Source organism: Triplophysa rosa, linkage group LG5 (assembly GCF_024868665.1).
Source record: "Triplophysa rosa linkage group LG5, Trosa_1v2, whole genome shotgun sequence".
Taxonomy (NCBI): domain Eukaryota; kingdom Metazoa; phylum Chordata; class Actinopteri; order Cypriniformes; family Nemacheilidae; genus Triplophysa; species Triplophysa rosa.
In genome coordinates, this window is record NC_079894.1 from 5,792,248 (window position 1) to 5,810,233 (window position 17,986).

The window sequence follows — 17,986 nt, forward strand, 5'->3', positions numbered from 1 at the left end:
CCATTTTGGGACTGGCTGAGACCTCTCAGCCGGCTTCCAGCGACGATGTGTTAAAGAAGAGCAGCAGCCTTACGTCACACGCATTAACACACAGCACTCACATGAGATCCTATCCCCGTCAGCTGTGGTCAGATTCCAAATGGGGGGCTGAGGAGAATCAGAGAACCAAACCCCGAGGCAGTGACTATTTCCGATTCATTTCCGCTCCATTTGTGGTCGTCTTTCACTCTACAGGGAGAAAGCCCAATGCACTCGATGCACGGAGTGCTGCCTATGTATTTCCGGTAAAATCTCAGGGGGCGGGAAAGCTTCCGGGTGGTATTCCTGTGTAGCTCAGTTGGTAGAGCATTGCGCTAACAACGCAAGGTTGTGGGTTCGATCACAAGGAACACACACTGATAAAAAAAGACATGTATAGACTAAATGCACTGTACTGCCAAATGCATAAATGTAAATGTATTCACCCATAGCAAATGTGCTTTACCAGCGCTCGTTTTGGTGGGAATTAACGTGAAATACATCATATTGTTAAAATACTATATATTAAACATTTCCTGTAACTCAGTGGTAAGAGCATGGCGCTAACAACGCCAAGGTCGTGGGTTCGATCCCAGGGGATTGCACATACTTAGAAACAAATGTATAGGATAATGCAATGCAAGTCGCTAAGCGTCTGCCAAATGCATAAATGTAAATGTAAACATGAATAGCAGCTCTAATATTATTGCTCTAGTAATTCTTAAAGTGTGAAAAGTGAAAGTCCAAGAAGTTATAGAAAAGTCTATATTTCATAAATAATAAACGTGCAAGGTTTAAACAGGGGAAAACAACACTTATGAAACAACAGGTGGGCTGATCATATAAGTTATGGTTATCTAATCATAGTTAACAAAAGCAGCATCCTGTTAAATTGGAAAAAACAATAATGTTTGTCTGGGGTTTTTGTTACACACTAATTCTATCAGATAGTAAGGTTTGGTTTCTCTTTCCGTTAAAAGAGCTATGATCAGGGCCCAGTTGCAAGAAACCCCTTAGGGTGAGAAAATACTTAATTCTAATAATAACAGTATTGTAAGGGTTTTCTTACTTTATTCTAGGGTTTTTTCTTACTTTATGCGTTCACAGTTGAGCGTGTGCTTGGAAACTGTATTCAAATGATGCAGGGCCGTATATTACATGCTTGCCCATGGTCCATTGGAGGGGGTAGTCCCCGCACACGGAAAGAGTGAGTAACACACAGCTAGTCTACATAAAACCCTTCAATGTGGTAACTGAGAAAAACAATAGAAAAGCGTGACAAAACCGCAAACATCAATGCTGATCTTAAACCAATCCCATATCATTGACTGTTTTTACAATGCATGCTTTATCAATACTTCACCCTAACGCACCTAATACGATACAATAGTGACTTCTTATTTTATGATCCATTAAACACAATGACCATATAATTCAGTTAATTATACAATATAAATTATTGTTGACCAAGTGATCAATGAATCAAATGTACAGATTTTTATTACCACAAGACAGTAAGCCGTTTCTAGGAGCAAGTTAACATACTTAATTTCCTGCTTGTAACCTATTAACAACATATCTAGCGCAAGGTCTACAACTGCAGAGGTTTGCAAATATTAAAGTTCCAATGTGTAATTTTTTGAAGGATTTATTGATAGAACTGCAATATAGCATACATAATGTCTTCAGAGGTGTATTAAGACCATACATAATGAAGCATTATGTTTTTATTATCTTAGAATGAGCTATTTCTATCTACATTTCTATTGTGTTTGCACAGCTCTGTTTACAGACTCGCAATGCTTTTGGCCGTATTTCAGCGCAAAAAAACGTGTCAAAAGTGTAAGCGTGGAAAAAACGGAGGTCAGAAGAATACAGATCATAATTATTTGACGTAATATGAAGTTGCAGTTTCACAACACATGAATTACGATTACGAAAAATGATACAATGCTGCAAAACTTGTTTTCTTTCGCTTGCAGCTTGATTTACACCTTTACAAAACTTTTTTGCGAATGCAAATTTATTTTATGCTTGCAATGTCACGTACGCTTTTACAAATGTTATCCTGCGCATGCAAATCTTTTAGGCATGATTTTACCTTCATACGGCGCGGACGTGCCGAGTACAACAGCGCATATGCGAAAAAGTGCACTAGTCCACTAGGGGTCAATACACACACAGAAAGTGTGCAGTGTGCTGTTGTCGAAGAAGAATGATACAAAACCAACACGCTGAAACCAAAAACAGTAAGCTTAGAAGCATATCCTTCTCCATACTGTTTGGTTGTTGTTCTTGTTGTCTTGCTGTTTGCTCAGATTGTTCGCAATGGTGAAAACACTTCCTCAATCATTAATTTGCAGTGGGTCTGTGAATAACGCGACTCAGTCTGGTAGAGCACACGTACTCATTTGCATTGTGCATGTGTTGAACTCGGACGTCCGCGCTTAATCCGTGATGAGTATGCGCAGGAAGCTGTGCGGACGTGTTTGTGCGCGAGACGGACACGGACGCGCAAAGTCAAGTATGCCTGCGGCTTTACATGGAATTGGCTATGTTGTTTCTACATTAGCCCTAAACGGACAAACTGCTCTACAGGGCATGTTTCGACAATTTAAGACTGTGTGTAATCGTAAATAAATGCTAAAAAGAAGCAAATTACATTCACCTGGCATACAAAATATTTTAATGGAACAAATGGAATTACACACCTCACCTTTAAATTCAGTCAATTAAAACTCACGTGAGTCGTAAACCACTTCTCAAGAAAAAACAATCACGTCATTGGCCTCAGTGGAACCCACAAAAGAAACATAGGCTTCTGTTCCATTAGAGATGCATGCTTGCATTCAGTTAGGTGTTAACCTCTGACACCACTGACGTTTACGTCTGTGACACACATTTAAAGGTAACAGTCTCGCTGCAGTTTAAAGGAGCTGAAACCAGAAAGAGGAACATACAAAAGACAAAAACCCCTGCATCAAAGGGCAGGTGGAAGATCTTCCAGAGAGGCTGTTTTTAAGTCTGCAAAAACAGGATTTCTGTTGCACTTCATTTCCTACACAGGAGAATCAAGGTTGATAAGGCTTTTTTTGACCTCCAAATCAAATCCGGTGTCAACCACCACACATACTACATACCCACTTTACACTGCGACCCTGGACAACAAAACCAGTCTTATGGGTAAATTTTTCGAAATTGAGATTTTTACATCATCTGAAAGCTGAATAAATAAACTTTCTATAGATATATGAGTTGTTAGAATAGGACAATATCTGGCTGAGATACAACCGTTTAAAACTCAGGAATCTGAGAGCACAAAAAAATCAAAATATTGAGAAAATTGCCTTTGAAGTTGTTAATCAGGGGCACTGTGGCAGACCATCCACTCACAAAAATAAAGTTTTTATATATTTAAGGTAGGAAATTTACAAAATATCTTCATGGAACTTGATCTTTACTTAATATCCTAATGATTTTTGGCATAAAAGCAAAATCGATAATTTTGACCCACACAATGTATTTTTGTCTTTTACTGAAAATGTTCCCGTGCTACTTAAGACTGGTTTTGTGATCCAGGGTCACAGATCTCCATGCAACCCCTTCCTTTACGAGCTGAAAAATGAGGAAGCTTTATAGAGATGAATCTTACGATTTGGCATAGCCAGAGGATTTCAACAGTCTCGTATGTATTTTAAAATAAAATATTTAATCACCTACACATGAGTCAAGAAGGGAAGACTGTATATGAAAAGAGGATGTTACCCATAATAAAATATTCAGACATCCAAAAAATATCTCAAGTTCCTTCTGTCAATTACGCCCAGTTAGTTCTGCTCCTCTTATTCAAACCTATCAGGTACAAGCAAACAGCAAGCCATTGTTTGCATGTTCACTGGCAGCCTCCTCACATATCTCAGTGGTTTATTCGGATGCATGTGCACAGTATGTACTTTTGCTGAAAAGACAAGGCTCTATTTGAAGTCTTTACCCCAGCGGCTAAACTACACACTCCGTCATCTTACAACCCCAGAGAGACAAGCAGACCTAAACCACCACGGCTTCTGCTTGTACCCCTGAAAAATCTTTGAAAAAACATTTTAAAAAATTCCATTCTGTGTGGCATGTACAGTGAGGGAAATAAGTATTTGATCCCCTGCTGATTTTGTAAGTTTGCCTACTTACAAACAAATGAAGGGTCTATAATTTTTATGGTGGGTTTATTTTAACTGATAGACACAGAATATTTAAAAAAATCAGGGGAAAAAAATGTTATATAAAGGTTATAAATTGATTTGCATTTCAGTCAGTGAAATAAGTATTTGATCCCCTACCAACTAGTAAGAATTCTGGCTCCACAGATTGGTTATGTGCCTATATGGACCACAGATTAGTCCTGTCACTTTAAGAAAGTACTCCTAAATCAGCTTGTTATGTATATAAAAGATGCCTGCCAACAGAATCTGTATCTTCCAGTTCAACCTCTCCAACACCATGGTCCAGACCAAATAGGTTTTAAAGGATGTCAGCGACAAGATTGGAGACCTGCACAAACCTTGAATAGGCTACAGACAGAAGCTTGGTGAGAAGGAGACAACTGTTGGTGTGATTATTTGGAAATAGAAGATATACAAAATAACTATCAAATGCCCTTGTTCTGGAGCTCCCTGCAATATTTCCCCAATGGGGTAAAGATGATCATGAGAAATGTTAAAGATCAGCCCAGAACTACACGGAAGAAGCCTGTTAATGATTTCAAGACAGTTGGGAACACAGTTAGCAAGCAAAACATTGGTAACACATTGGTAACACGCTATGCCACAGTAGACTGAAATCCTGAAGCACCCGCAAGGTCCTCCTGCCCAAGAAGGCCCGCCTGGCTCGTCTTAAGTTTGACAATGAACATAAAAATGATTCAGAAAAGGCTTTGGCGAAAGTGCTGGCACTGCTGTGAGACCAAAATGGACTCCTGTGTTTGGAGGGAGAGAAATGCTGACTATGAGCCCAAGAACATCATGTCTACAGAGAAGCACAGTGTTGGAAACATTCTGCTTTAGGGCTTTTTCTCTGCTACAGGTATACAGGATGACTTCACCGCATTGAGGGGCTGAGGGACGGGCCCATGTACCGTAAAATCTTGGACGAGAACCTCCTCCCCTTAACTAGGTCACTGAAGATGGGTCATGGATGAGCCTTTAACATGACAAAGACGCAAAACATATTGCCAAGACAACCAAATAGTGGCTTAAGGAGAAGCACATTAAATGTCCTAGCCAGTCTCTAGACCCTAGTCCTATAGAACCTCTGTGAAGGAGGCTAAAACTCCAATTTGCTGAGCGACAGCCAAGAAACCTTAAAGATTGACAGAGGAGTGGACTAAATGTATCCGGACACATGTGCAAACCTGGTGACCAACTATCAGAAATGTCTGACCTCTGTGCTTGCCAACAAGGGTTTCTCCACAAAGTACAAAGTTATGTTTTGCTTGGGGATCAAATACTTATTTCACTGACTGAAATGCAAATCAATTTATAACCTTTATATAACATTTTTTTCCCCTGATTTTTTTTAATATTCTGTGTCTATCAGTTAAAATAAACCCACCATAAAAATTATAGACCCTTCATTTGTTTGTAAGTAGGCAAACTTACAAAATCAGCAGGGGATCAAATACTTATTTCCCTCACTGTATGGCAGAACCGTGTTCATTTTTCATTCCATAACAGCAATGTGTTCTTTTCAGGTCCCATCACATTGGACAATGGGATGTAACGGCAAATAGCTTTCCTGTAGCTCAGTGGTAAGAGCATGGCGTTAACAACGCCAATGTCGTGGGTTCGATCCCAGGGGATTGCACATACTTAGAAACAAATGTATAGGATAATGCAATGTAAGTCGCTTTGAATAAAAACGTCAGCCAAATGCATGAATGTAAATGTAGATAGAAGAGGAAGTGTCCCAAAGCCAAAACAAGTGACTAAGCGGAAATCTGTGATGCCAAACACATTGAGGATGCATGAGTCAGAGTATGGGGTCTTCTTGGCTCAGGAAAATATGAAAATAATATGTGCATTGTTTTCATAATTCTTCCATAACAATGGACTAGTACGCAAATTGTGCAAGCATTTAAGAATAGAGTTAGACGTCTGTGGATTTGCTCCTCTTAAAGTTATACGTTTTATGTGATTTTTTGTTTTGCCTTACAAGTAACATTAGTATGCAAAGTTTATTTGAACAGTGTACTCACCACGGTCATACAGATAAGACTTGAACTGATGATAAGGATGTGATGGGAAAAAAATCGACAGTTTACTCACCATTCGTACACAAAAAATAATCTATCAATTCCATGTTGAGACACTAGAAAGAGTTAGCTCAAACACTCATGACCTGTGATGACCCTTATGCTGAACTCACAAAACCGCAAACTGTTATTGATAAACCTGTAAACTTGAAACGTTTGATATGAAAATAAGCAGTAGACATTAATATGACATGACAGTGGAAAGATTTGCATTGCAAATGTTAACGGTCAGAGTGTTGTTCAAACTATTTTAACTACAATAAGACGAGAACAGACTTGAACACCACCATTTCCCGGGTTTCTGGGAATGTGAGGGGAAATTTGGTTTATTTGAATACTACAACTGATACTGTAATACAGCAGAAATGCGGCCAGTGTGAACATAACGTAAAAGTACAACAAGCTGAATAGACCTACTCGTTTAATCTGGCTAATTCAATTTTTAAAGCAAGAGACCCACCCATGAGTGTGAAATAAATCTGGAGAAGAGAGCTGTAAATGTAATGTATATGGATAAAATAACCCCATAGTAATAAACACGATGCACAATACATTATCAAATGACATCAATGCAATATCTGAGGATAACTTTATTTCATTATTTCTTATTTCATAAATGAAACAATAGAAGCAGAAATGTAAAGCCGTTAAAAAAAAGTCCCTAGGAAGAAACAGCCCTCTATTTACTTCTCATCAAGAATGCCCCTCAAGCAACTTCAAACAACCGTCTCATTTGCATACCACTCGTTTCCTACTCGCCAAGCAAAGCAAATCTTTACGTTAGCAGCAAATTCCCCCAAAGAACCCAAGCTCACACGTAAACAGAGAATGCTACTGCAGCACGAGAAGATTTTCATTGCGCAGACGTTACGCTGTTCTGCACACCGAGAGATCTGCGGCGTGATGACTCAATCTGAACTCAATGAACCTTCTCAAGCCCATTTTGGAAAAAGATCAGCCTCCTTCAACAGGCCCCGCCCCTTCCGCCTCGCTCTGCCCCTCCCCCCATCGACCGCTCTCTGCGCTCAGCTGACTCTGCTATAGCTAATGGGGATGAATGTGACATCTTCCTGTCTGTGTGTACTCTGCTAACCCTCTCAGCTGAGCGGAACCTCCTGCTAATGGAAACACAGCTCCAATGCTACACAAACTGGCTTTGCTATCAGATCTACGACATGGGAAGAGCTATTCCCATGGGCCCCTATTCAAGGAAAAAAATTCAAACGGTGGGGCGCGGGACGGCAGGGAGGCAAAGGTACCGCCACAGGGTTAAATCCACAGGTTCTAACGTGGGTCCGCAGGAATTCGTGCAAGCGGTGACATCACACAGAGAACGTGCTCGTGCATACAGCCAGGACCTCCTGCTCATATGACAGAGTTCAAAGCTGCTCTACTGAGTAAAGCTAAAGCACGCCGGTGTGTAGGGCTGTGCGATTTGGGGAAAATATCTAATTGCCATTTATTTGACAGACATTGCGATTTGATTTGCGATTTAATTTTTCAGCTCAATATTGTCAATAGTGTGTAGCACAGTATGGGTATTGTTACCCTGCAGAAAGAAAACAAAAACCATTACAGAAATTCTAATTGTTTCCATTAAAACCATTACAAAAATTCCTTTTGTGATTTGAGCATTATTCAAATAGGATTTACTGTTGTTCTATTGGTTCCCAACTGCCAGATTACATCACACCAATAGAACTCAAATACCAGTGTACACTTAGTTTTCATTAAAACAAATACAACTCCCATGATAACCCTTAAATCCATATAATTGTGTTACTGAATTATTAAACTAGTACATAGGCTGATTTATGAAAATGTGCTGAATGTTTCATTTCATCCAAGTGAAATTAGCAAAACAGTAAGCTAGAATTTGCATTTGTTTGAAACGGGCTGTGTTCTTCTGAATTGGAATGTTCAACAAAGTCATCCAACAGCAATGTGAGAGACTGACAGCATGACAAAACACACGAAAACTCGAGGTTATCATCACATAAAAAATATTGTATTTATTTCATTTCCTGAATACATGTACAAATATTACTGTTGCGCTGCTTAAAAGTGAATATGAAATTGTTTTCTTTGCAGTATTTGAGGTTTGAAAAAATACAGAGCATCTTTTCTGTTATTTTAACCCGTTACCACAGTTCTCATATTCCGCAGATAAATGCAAATAGAAACAATATTTTTCTTTGAACTTTGGTAGAAATATTGTTAGTAGTTCACAGAATGAAACAAAAATGATAATTTTACCTAAAACATACCTATAAATAGAAAATTCAGAAAAACGGAAAATAATTTTGAAATGGTCTCGAATGGTCTCGGTTTTAAATTTTTATTTAAATGCCTTTTGATTGAACAGTCAAGTATGTGTTTTTATAATATAGAAGCCATGACGTAATTTTTTATGCTATCCGTATCACACAAAACTTCTATATCAGGGCAGTTCTCTGTAACAAATTCAAATACGAGGTCAAAATATTATGATGCATAAATAGCTCAAGTTTCTGCTGTGCACAACCATGGGAAATAAACAATGACAAAATAAGCTATTGTAAGGGTTTCAATGGCTGATCCTTAACAATACCACACAAGGACCGCTCATGTGAACCATTATTAGTTCAAATTCACTTCCTCCAGACTGATAAAGAAACACTAATAATAGACGCCGGCCACTTTACAATGTACAATGAGATATTGACGATAAGCTTATATGTTCATCTAAAAAATATTTAAACATGCCCAATGAGCTTGTCTATAAAGTGGCAGGGAGGGCAGACATGGCGCTGGTGCGGAGAGGAAGGGTCCGATCTGACAGATCGCCATTGACATATCACTGCAGCTGAACTATAGGGCCCTGCAGCCGACCGCTGGCCTTTCACTCATGAAACTCAATCGCAGTCAACTGAAATCGCACACACTCACGTCCACACCTCCAAACCTTTGGTTCCCTGATGCAGCAGACACGCATCTAAAAAAAGCGTGCGCGCCATAAGTGTGAGAGAGATCGCATAAATATCGTCTGTGTGTATGTGTGAGGGCTCGTATGAATAGACTCAGTGTGCGAGTCAGCAAGAGAACAGAGAGAGAACAGAAGGAGAACAGAGAGTTTATATAAACAGACTCGATGTGTGTTGGCTCCTGGACACTAATATTCATCTTAGCTGGCATAAGCAGAGAAAGGACGCTCGAACCTTTCCCTATACAATCACGCCTCTGTTTCGCTGCGTCTCGCGAATCCACACAGAAGTCTTTCAAAAAATGAACGAGAAAAAGCTCTTTATAAACAGCTCGGAGTGGAAGGAAACTCAATTACCCACGCTTCCGTCGCAAAACCTTTCCTCTGTCAGCTGGTCTTATATCAGTGGTTTTGTGTTAAATAGTCGAGCAGACCATGCTGAACAAATGAATCCTAGGTTCATTTAGGGCTACCTTTGTTTGGGCATTTGGCAGACGCTTTATCCAACGTTGCTTACAATGCAACTTGTGATATATTTAATCACTCCATGTGTTTTCTGTGAATCAAACCCATGTCATTTGTATTGTTGTTGCCATGCTAAACTAGTTGCTCTACCCGCTGAGCAACACGAAAAAAACGGTTTTAAAGCTTAGGGCTGTCAATGAAATCAATGTCTAAGAAACTGAAGCATACTGTAGGGCGTATGAAAGACACTGAAACTAATTTAAATGGTTCTCAATGTCAACTTGCAGGAGAGCATGGCAATCCTTGTATAAAGTTCGGACAAAAAAAAAAATACACTGGACATACATTCATACACAGAATTCATCGGAGGTTAATAATTGTAGAGATGCAACGGTGTGAAAATTTCACATCACGATTTTAGTGAACACATTTACCATTTTGATGTTCAATAATAGTCATTATATGAATTAATAACAATCAGAATAAAAAAATAGGGATGCCCCGATATGTAAATTTTGGGCAATAACGATAACCGATAATTCTTGAACATCGGAAGCCGATAACCGATATGTTAATAGTAATCTAAATAGTAATATAACATTTTCTGAGGCTGAAAAGTCTTTTTTCCCCCCTGAAAATCATGTACCAAGCCTACTTTACACTAACTAAAGATTCTTTAACTTTTCTGCTATAATGTTTATTTAATAAACAAATTAAAGATGTTCTTCTAGAGCAACCCAGAAAGGTGTTGTCAACAGCCACAAGTCTAACAGGTCTCAAGACAGAAAGCATTCAGACAGCAGTTGGCTTCAAACTACTTGCTTTTGTTTCTATTATTTACACATTCATAAATATCTACATACTACATGAACAATGTTTTGCTTAAAGCAGTAAGTGAATGATCATGACAGAAAGACAGTACTGTACAGGATTTGAAGTGTGAGCAGCGTGTAGCTGAAGTGGTTCAACCAGAGGAAATTATTAATCATTTATCGGCTATAATATATAGGCCTACATTTTATTAACATTAAAAACGACCATTTATCGGCCGATACCGATATGGCCGATAATTTATCAAGCATCCCTAAAAAAATTTTTTAAATCACCATGCAATCAAACAGGAAAAGTGTTTTACACAGTGTTGCAGTGATTGGGCGTTATTACTTTATAAATGATTTATCCGTGCACACCATTAGTTTTATTAATTCATTAGCACTTGTAATCTTTAATCAAAAACGTTAAGCTCCTCTCCCCCTCTCAACAACAACTCTTTTATTGAATATAACATCAGAATAATAATACAATCTAGCCTCAATTTATAACTGTGAAGCTCGTGCTGTACAGATGACACGCGTCTGAATTTACAACTGCCCAGCTCGCGCTGTATAAAGCTCGTGCTGTATAAAGAAGATGTGTCTCTGCGCAGCTCGTGCCTGACGCGCCTTACTTTATAACGCCGCAGGACGATGTCATCGTCCATCGCGATGTTTCACTGTAGCCATCGTCCCATTCCAATTTGGTAGACATCGCCCAACCGTAGAATGAGTGCCGCAGCTCAACGTTCTGGAACACATAGGGTAATATTTAGGTTGTCATCATATTTAGACAGCCATAATACAATGCACACATATTATACGTTAATAAGCATCAGGATGTTCTATACACATCTGCATTTAAATCTGCATCTGCACTAAAAAATACAAACCCATTGACAGAGCTGGGTAGTAACGGATTACATGTAATCTGGATTACGTAATCAGATTCGAAAAATCAAGTACTTGTAAGTAGAGCAAACTACATTTTAAATTACTCGTAATCAGAGTACAGTTACTTTTCTATGGATTACATTATTACATATTATTCACAGAATGGCATGCAAGTTGTTTACAGTTCAGTTTTTTTCCCCTTGAACTTTTTCATAACCTATCACTTATATATGTTTGTGATTCTTTGAGTTTTTTTTCCGGAAGAGAGGAAAGGGGTTTGGAATCACACACAGAAATGCAAAATAGAGTAGCACTCAGCATTTGATGGCTGGATGTATAGTAACGGATAGTGTGTGTAGTATAGACACTAAGGGTGTGACGAGACACTTAGACTACCCCACGAGATGAGATGAGATGAGACACAATACTGTGTTCCAGAATTTTTACACTACTTTTAAGAAATCTTCAATGATGAAATTTGAATTTTTTTCATTTTATTCAGCTGAAAACCACAAAATCAGCTTTAGTGAATGTCATTTTACGTCTATTTTTATGAATTATAATATGATTTAAAAGTGGCAGGGCATGTTCAATACTAATTTCACCATCAAACTCTATCATGCATTCATTTCGACGAGAAACCCTGTCACGCTTTAATCTCGCAAGATCTTGTGGCACAAGATCTTGTCACACCCCTAATAGACACCATTTCATTTTTAAGGACACTCATGGGTAAACTATTCAGTGTTACTATCAGTAAACACTAACAGCAAGTTATACAGTGTTAGTATTTTGTCCGTTTTACTGTACTGATATTGAGGCTCTTGTTGGTGATAAAGAATTAAATATATTCTTTCCTCTTTGTATCTGTTAAAATAGTAAAAAATTATCCTGCTTCAATAAATGTGACATCAAATAAGATTGAAGTTAAAAGTAATCTAAATGTAATCCACAAGTATTCAGATTACGTTACCAAAAATGTGTAATCCAAGAGATTATATTACGGACTACAAATTTTGTCATGTAGTTTGTAATCAGTAACTGATTGATGAACTATCCCTTTAATTCTATGTGGCATACAGACAAGTGTTTTCGAAGGAACGCAGAAACCTACAATGATGGTAAATTTACATAGCGAAACAACCCTTTATCATTCCCCACATGAAATCTGTGCCCACTAAACTCATTTTACCAGATAAAAATCTGACAATTTTCCAAAATCAGACAGAATTCCATTATAAGGAAAGTTTGAAGATTTTATCTGGGCCTTGAGTTTGCTCATATCTTCAATAACACTTTGCAAGAAACACAAATGTGGAAATCCAAACACTGTACTGCACAATAAACATTAAACAGACATGTTACCATAGAGGGATGAGCTGATAAAGTGGGGAAGAAAGCTGTCAGCTGTCATACAGATCTCAATGAAGATATGCCAAAATGTGTCAAGAAATGTGTTCAAAGAAGCTTTTTTAATTTCCATCAACCTGGTTACATCAAAGGGTCAATTTCTCTCTAAACGTATCTTTAAATCAAATACAACAATTTATGACGAACGGAATAACCCCCAAGATTATACCCCCATAAAGACTGGACATGGCAGGACTTTAGGCTTAAATTTCAACCGCCCAGACCAGACTGCCCTTACTGACAAATACACCGCCAGAACAATCCGAATCATTCTTCATGTTTCACTGACAAAATTCAAGTGATTCTATAATTACTCATCTGTAAAGCCAGTCATGCTATTACACAATACAGACTCTCGCTTCTGAAGTGGGTTTGGTCATAAACACAGGGTAAAGGTTTTGGCAGCTTAGTCTGTGCATTGTTCACACAGACGCCATAATTCCAGCCTGTTTACGGTAAACGTGCGTTAAGCCGCGCTGGCAAGAGGCCTTCTGGGTTGGGACCTGGCATAGTTTTTCACTAAGAGCTGGAATCTCCAAGCCCACCGATTGTTTAAGCACTCTCATTTACCGAAGACACGAGATATCCAATTAAACTATAACGATTTACTCATTTCTCTCCGCATAACTTCATTCCTCCCTCACTCGCCCTGCTTGGCATCAGCAATGTCTTCCAGAAAGCGGGCCAAGAATGAAAACGTAAGTGAATTTAAAGAGATGGTGAATGAAATACAAAAAAACAAAAGGAAAATAAAGGGCAGGGGATGCACGAGCTCCCTGCTCGGTCAACAAACAGAACCGATCTATGGACTGGCTTGAGAGCAGAAGGAATATATTAAGACATCTGGCATCTTAAGTGTGTACATTACAGACTGCTGATCAAAAATAGAAACCACCGGCCTCTCAACTCTGTCCTAGTTTGGGCTTTTGGGTTTTTGCTACATGCTATTAAGAGTACGCACAGTTAACCGCACCGTTTGTCCTGCTTTAGATCTTCCGCCCGTAACACGACTGCCGTGCATTCTTCCACGCAGTGTAAGCGAATCCCGTTATACCACTGCAGCACTTTAAATACACGCCGTGACTCAGCAAAAGAAAGGGAACATGAGCGGGCAGGAGGCACAGCTGGACGGAAGGGGTAAATTAGTAAATCACTGTGTCATGGTGGGAAAGACAAACCGACAGAGCACGACAGCTCATTCACAATCAACAGAAATCAAAGAGACAATACAGGCTGGGAAGATGACACTTGCACACTTCAGAAACTTCTGAACTGGCTGGACAACTATGAGAAACGCAAATCTATTTTTAGCCATTTCCAAAGACCCTCAGGAGAACTGTTAGTACTAAGTCTGGAGTCTGCTATTATTTTTCTCCGGTTGTAGGGCACTTCTGTACTTTTGGCCTGTAGCTATTTTTAAAAACGAACTGGTTTCAATTAGATTATATAACGTAGCATGACAGGCGGTGCAGGACAAGTGGACTTTCTGAATGTCTTAATCTTAGATCTAACTAGCCAAAATGGTGCTGTGGCCTTTAGCGTGGCTTACAGCTTGTCCTAACCAGGGGCGATGTAGTCTCAGCCTCAGACCACGGACCGTTGGCTGAACGTCTGATGCATAAGGCACACTTTTCTGGAAACACTTCGGCACGTTCGAAGTCGTCATCTGATTGGTTGAATTTCACAGGATTTCCGGGAGACGTGCGTGTCGCGTTCTTTAACGGTCCGCCTGGAAACAACATGAAGCCATCTGATCTAAGAAGTAAGCTGTCGTATTTACATCGGTTGCTATAAGAATTCATCACGATCGACTAAACGCTTAATTCGTAAAAGTATGCGAGGTTCACGGCATAAAGTTATAATCATTGTTGTTTCTATTAACTTTTGACACGTTCGTGAATTTACACCGGTCTGTTACTGCGGGGACATTTCCACGCCTATAAACATGACGCGGCACAAAACGAAACGTGATTGGTTGCTTGACCTGTCAGTCATATGGCCTCTTGGGCGGGCCTTGGCCAAAGAAAGCGGCGATAAGTTCCAGACCTTCAGTATGTCAGTATGAAGGTCTGGCTACGCGAGACTAGGGGCGATGTGACAAGAATGAAATATTGAAAATACTGAAAATGTACAAAAGTAACAGACTGGACAAGTTCACATTGTGGCTGGTTAGGACTAGAGCTATTTTTTATTTTAGTCTTAGTTTTAGTCCCATGCCAAATGTACTTTTTAGTTTTTATCTTATTTAGTCATCCATGCCCTGTTTTCGTTTAGTCAAGTTTAGTTGACTAAATGTCTATGCATTTTCGTCTGGTGTAGTCAATACAAACTTTGTCACATTTTCATCATTCTGTATAATGGTTAAAAAGATAAAAATTGTTATTTTGCTAAAACTTATAATCACAGTGATCGTTGTCGTTTGACAAATTTGTTTTTATATTTCATTATAAGCATCTTTTGACCAATAAGCACAAATAGAATGTAAAATCATGTGCACAGAGGTTTTATAAGTGCATAGGATTCATAGACATCCAACCTCTGCATTAAGTTCTCCCGCAAATTCCTACGCGAGGTGGGATGCATTTATTCAGAAACCACAATCGCAAACAAACAATGTAGTGGAGATCAACGCGGCTCGAGCAGCTCATGAGAGAACACAGACCGGCTGGAGATCGCAAAACCCTTGTTTTTTTTATTTAAGATCCTCAACGGCGCTTCCACAGCGAGAGCATTTGCATGTGGTTGCCAGATTGCATAAAATAAGCCCACTGGCAGAAAACGTATCATTTTTTAACCTTTCATCCCTGTTTGGGATCTGAACTCCTGTTATCTGGAGACCGCAAACATAAACGCTCGTACAGCAGAGGCTTGCACAAAAATCTGTAACATTTATCTTCTATTTTTTATGATGAAGACTAAAAAGAGTTTTTGGGTAAGTTTTTATTTTATAACTACATTTTAGTCTCATCATTTTTCGTCAACGATATTGCGTGCTGATATAGTCTTAGTTGTCGTTTAATGGCCTTTTCGTCTCGTCATAGTCTCGTCTTCGTCCTGGGAAAATAGTCGTTGACGAATATTTTTCGTCATTATTTTCGTTAACGAAATGAACACTAGTTAGGACAAAATAAATCATGGAAGTGATGCTTTCCTGCATCCGATTATGGCATTATGCAGTGTCCTTAGTATTAGTGACGGGCCTATTGTGCAAAACTGTAGTTACTGGAATAAACATTGACTACCTCCTGACATTTTCCTGTTATTAAGACATTCAAAAGTGATTACACAATTATCTTTTGGTTGCCAGCAGTCACAAGTATAAAGAGCGTTTAAAACTGAAGCGTTTACTGGAAAAACAGTGGAGTCGGGCCAAACTTTAAGATTCTTCTCTTTCCACAGAATATTGGCTTCATTGTTAGATAGCCCCATGATCAGGATTTTCACCCTACACAACAATGACGAATGTAAAGGAAAAAATATGCAAGTGGGGTTGAGAGAAGCAGCCATTTATTTCCACCTAATCCCAGTACGTAAGAATGAATGCAAATGTGTCATGACGCGGCTTTGGACACAATGAGATTTCATTTTCATCTGCTCATCAGTAATACTACAACATCAATTTTCACTCTACAATACTTGAAGGGCCTTCTTTTTCCAAGTAGGTGGTTTACGAGGAGGCTGTAATAAGAATTGCATCAAAGGATTTATTAGCTGAAAGACAAGACGATTTCAAAATATCTTCTTCCAAGAGCTCTACTACGAAGAGGAAAGCCTCCCGTTTAAATACAGAAACATCCAGCTCAACTTTGACATAATGCAGAACACTGGCCACTGGCCAACACAACAGCAATGTCAGTTGTGTAGATGTTGAGATGAACTTTCAAGCGCGATACATCCCGCAAGGACATGTGTGACGCGTGGCTGAAACAAGACTCCCAAGAGCATCTCTAAGAATAAAAAAACATGATTCCAAGAAGACTTGGCATGGATGAAATCCTCAAGTCCTGCTTCCAAGAAAAGGCAATATAGGACAGGCAAGGCAGTTTGGCCCTGCAAAACTGTACATGGGCTGAAGGACCAAATGATCTTCTCACGACAGACCAATAGCTCCACAAATCACTCCTCACATATGAAAGGGGATGCCATACCTGGAACTAGGCATCTGTACGTAGCCACCTAGTATCAGTGTCAGCTGCAATGCTTTTTTGCTATCGAGCACATATTTTCTCATTTGTACTTTTATTTTATGCTTAAGAATTACATTCATGAACCCACTTACAGGACTAAATTCAACCTCCACCCTAAATTCAAATGCGATGGACTCATGAGATTCGGTTACTGGAGGGGGACTCCCTGATCTGTCTATAAGATCGCGAAGAGGAAGTACAATTTCAAGTCACAAAGAAAAACAAACTAACACCTAGAAAAATACAAATCAAAACACACCAAACAGGCTTCCTTATTAGTGAAGTACTTCACCATAACTGATGACTATGTTTGTTCTTTGACTCATCTGTGTCAGTCTATAGAGAGGAAAAGTCTATGTAAGGCAGCGCTCCAGAATCAGTCAGGCTAAACCAGTCCTCAAGGCACTGGTAATGAACAGAGAGCTGGTTCCTTTTGTTCAAGCCTCAAAATTGAATAAAACCATTATGGTTGAATCTGTGCCTGAAACAGCAGAGTAATGCTCACATTTACAGGAAACATCACACACTACTCATATTCAATTAAGGGTATCATGAATGCCATTCGAAAATAATTAGGGGGAATAATTAGGAAAATAGTTTTCAGTGATGGAAAAAATCTGACTGTTCGCCTGTTTTCTAAGCAGCAGTCTAATATTCAGAATTCACTGCTTGGACGGATTCCTTACAGAACAGTTTCATTACACTCGTGTTTGCATGCTATGACTTCAAACCCACTTAATCACAGAGAAAAATGAAGATATAACATCAACTTTAAAGAGTTCTAATCACAGATTATATACTTGAAGTTATTTTACTAAAACTAAACAGGGAACACGGCACAAAACTCCTACCTTTAGTAAAAAAAAAACAATCATCAATCTTACTGATTACACAAATACTGATGATTCACTGATGAGTGAGGATCCCTACACAA

The 17,986-nt window shown here is 39.0% G+C and overlaps 1 long non-coding RNA gene across 1 annotated transcript in view; it reads right to left on the bottom strand.

Annotated features, from left to right (window-relative positions):
* LOC130554419 (uncharacterized) overlaps positions 1 to 17,986 on the bottom strand; it is a 50,647-nt gene that overhangs the window by 20,992 nt on the left and 11,669 nt on the right. Inside the window, exon 2 of the long non-coding RNA XR_008962979.1 lies at positions 11,197 to 11,312. This is a non-coding gene — a long non-coding RNA (uncharacterized LOC130554419). The remainder of the gene's footprint in view (positions 1 to 11,196; positions 11,313 to 17,986) is intronic.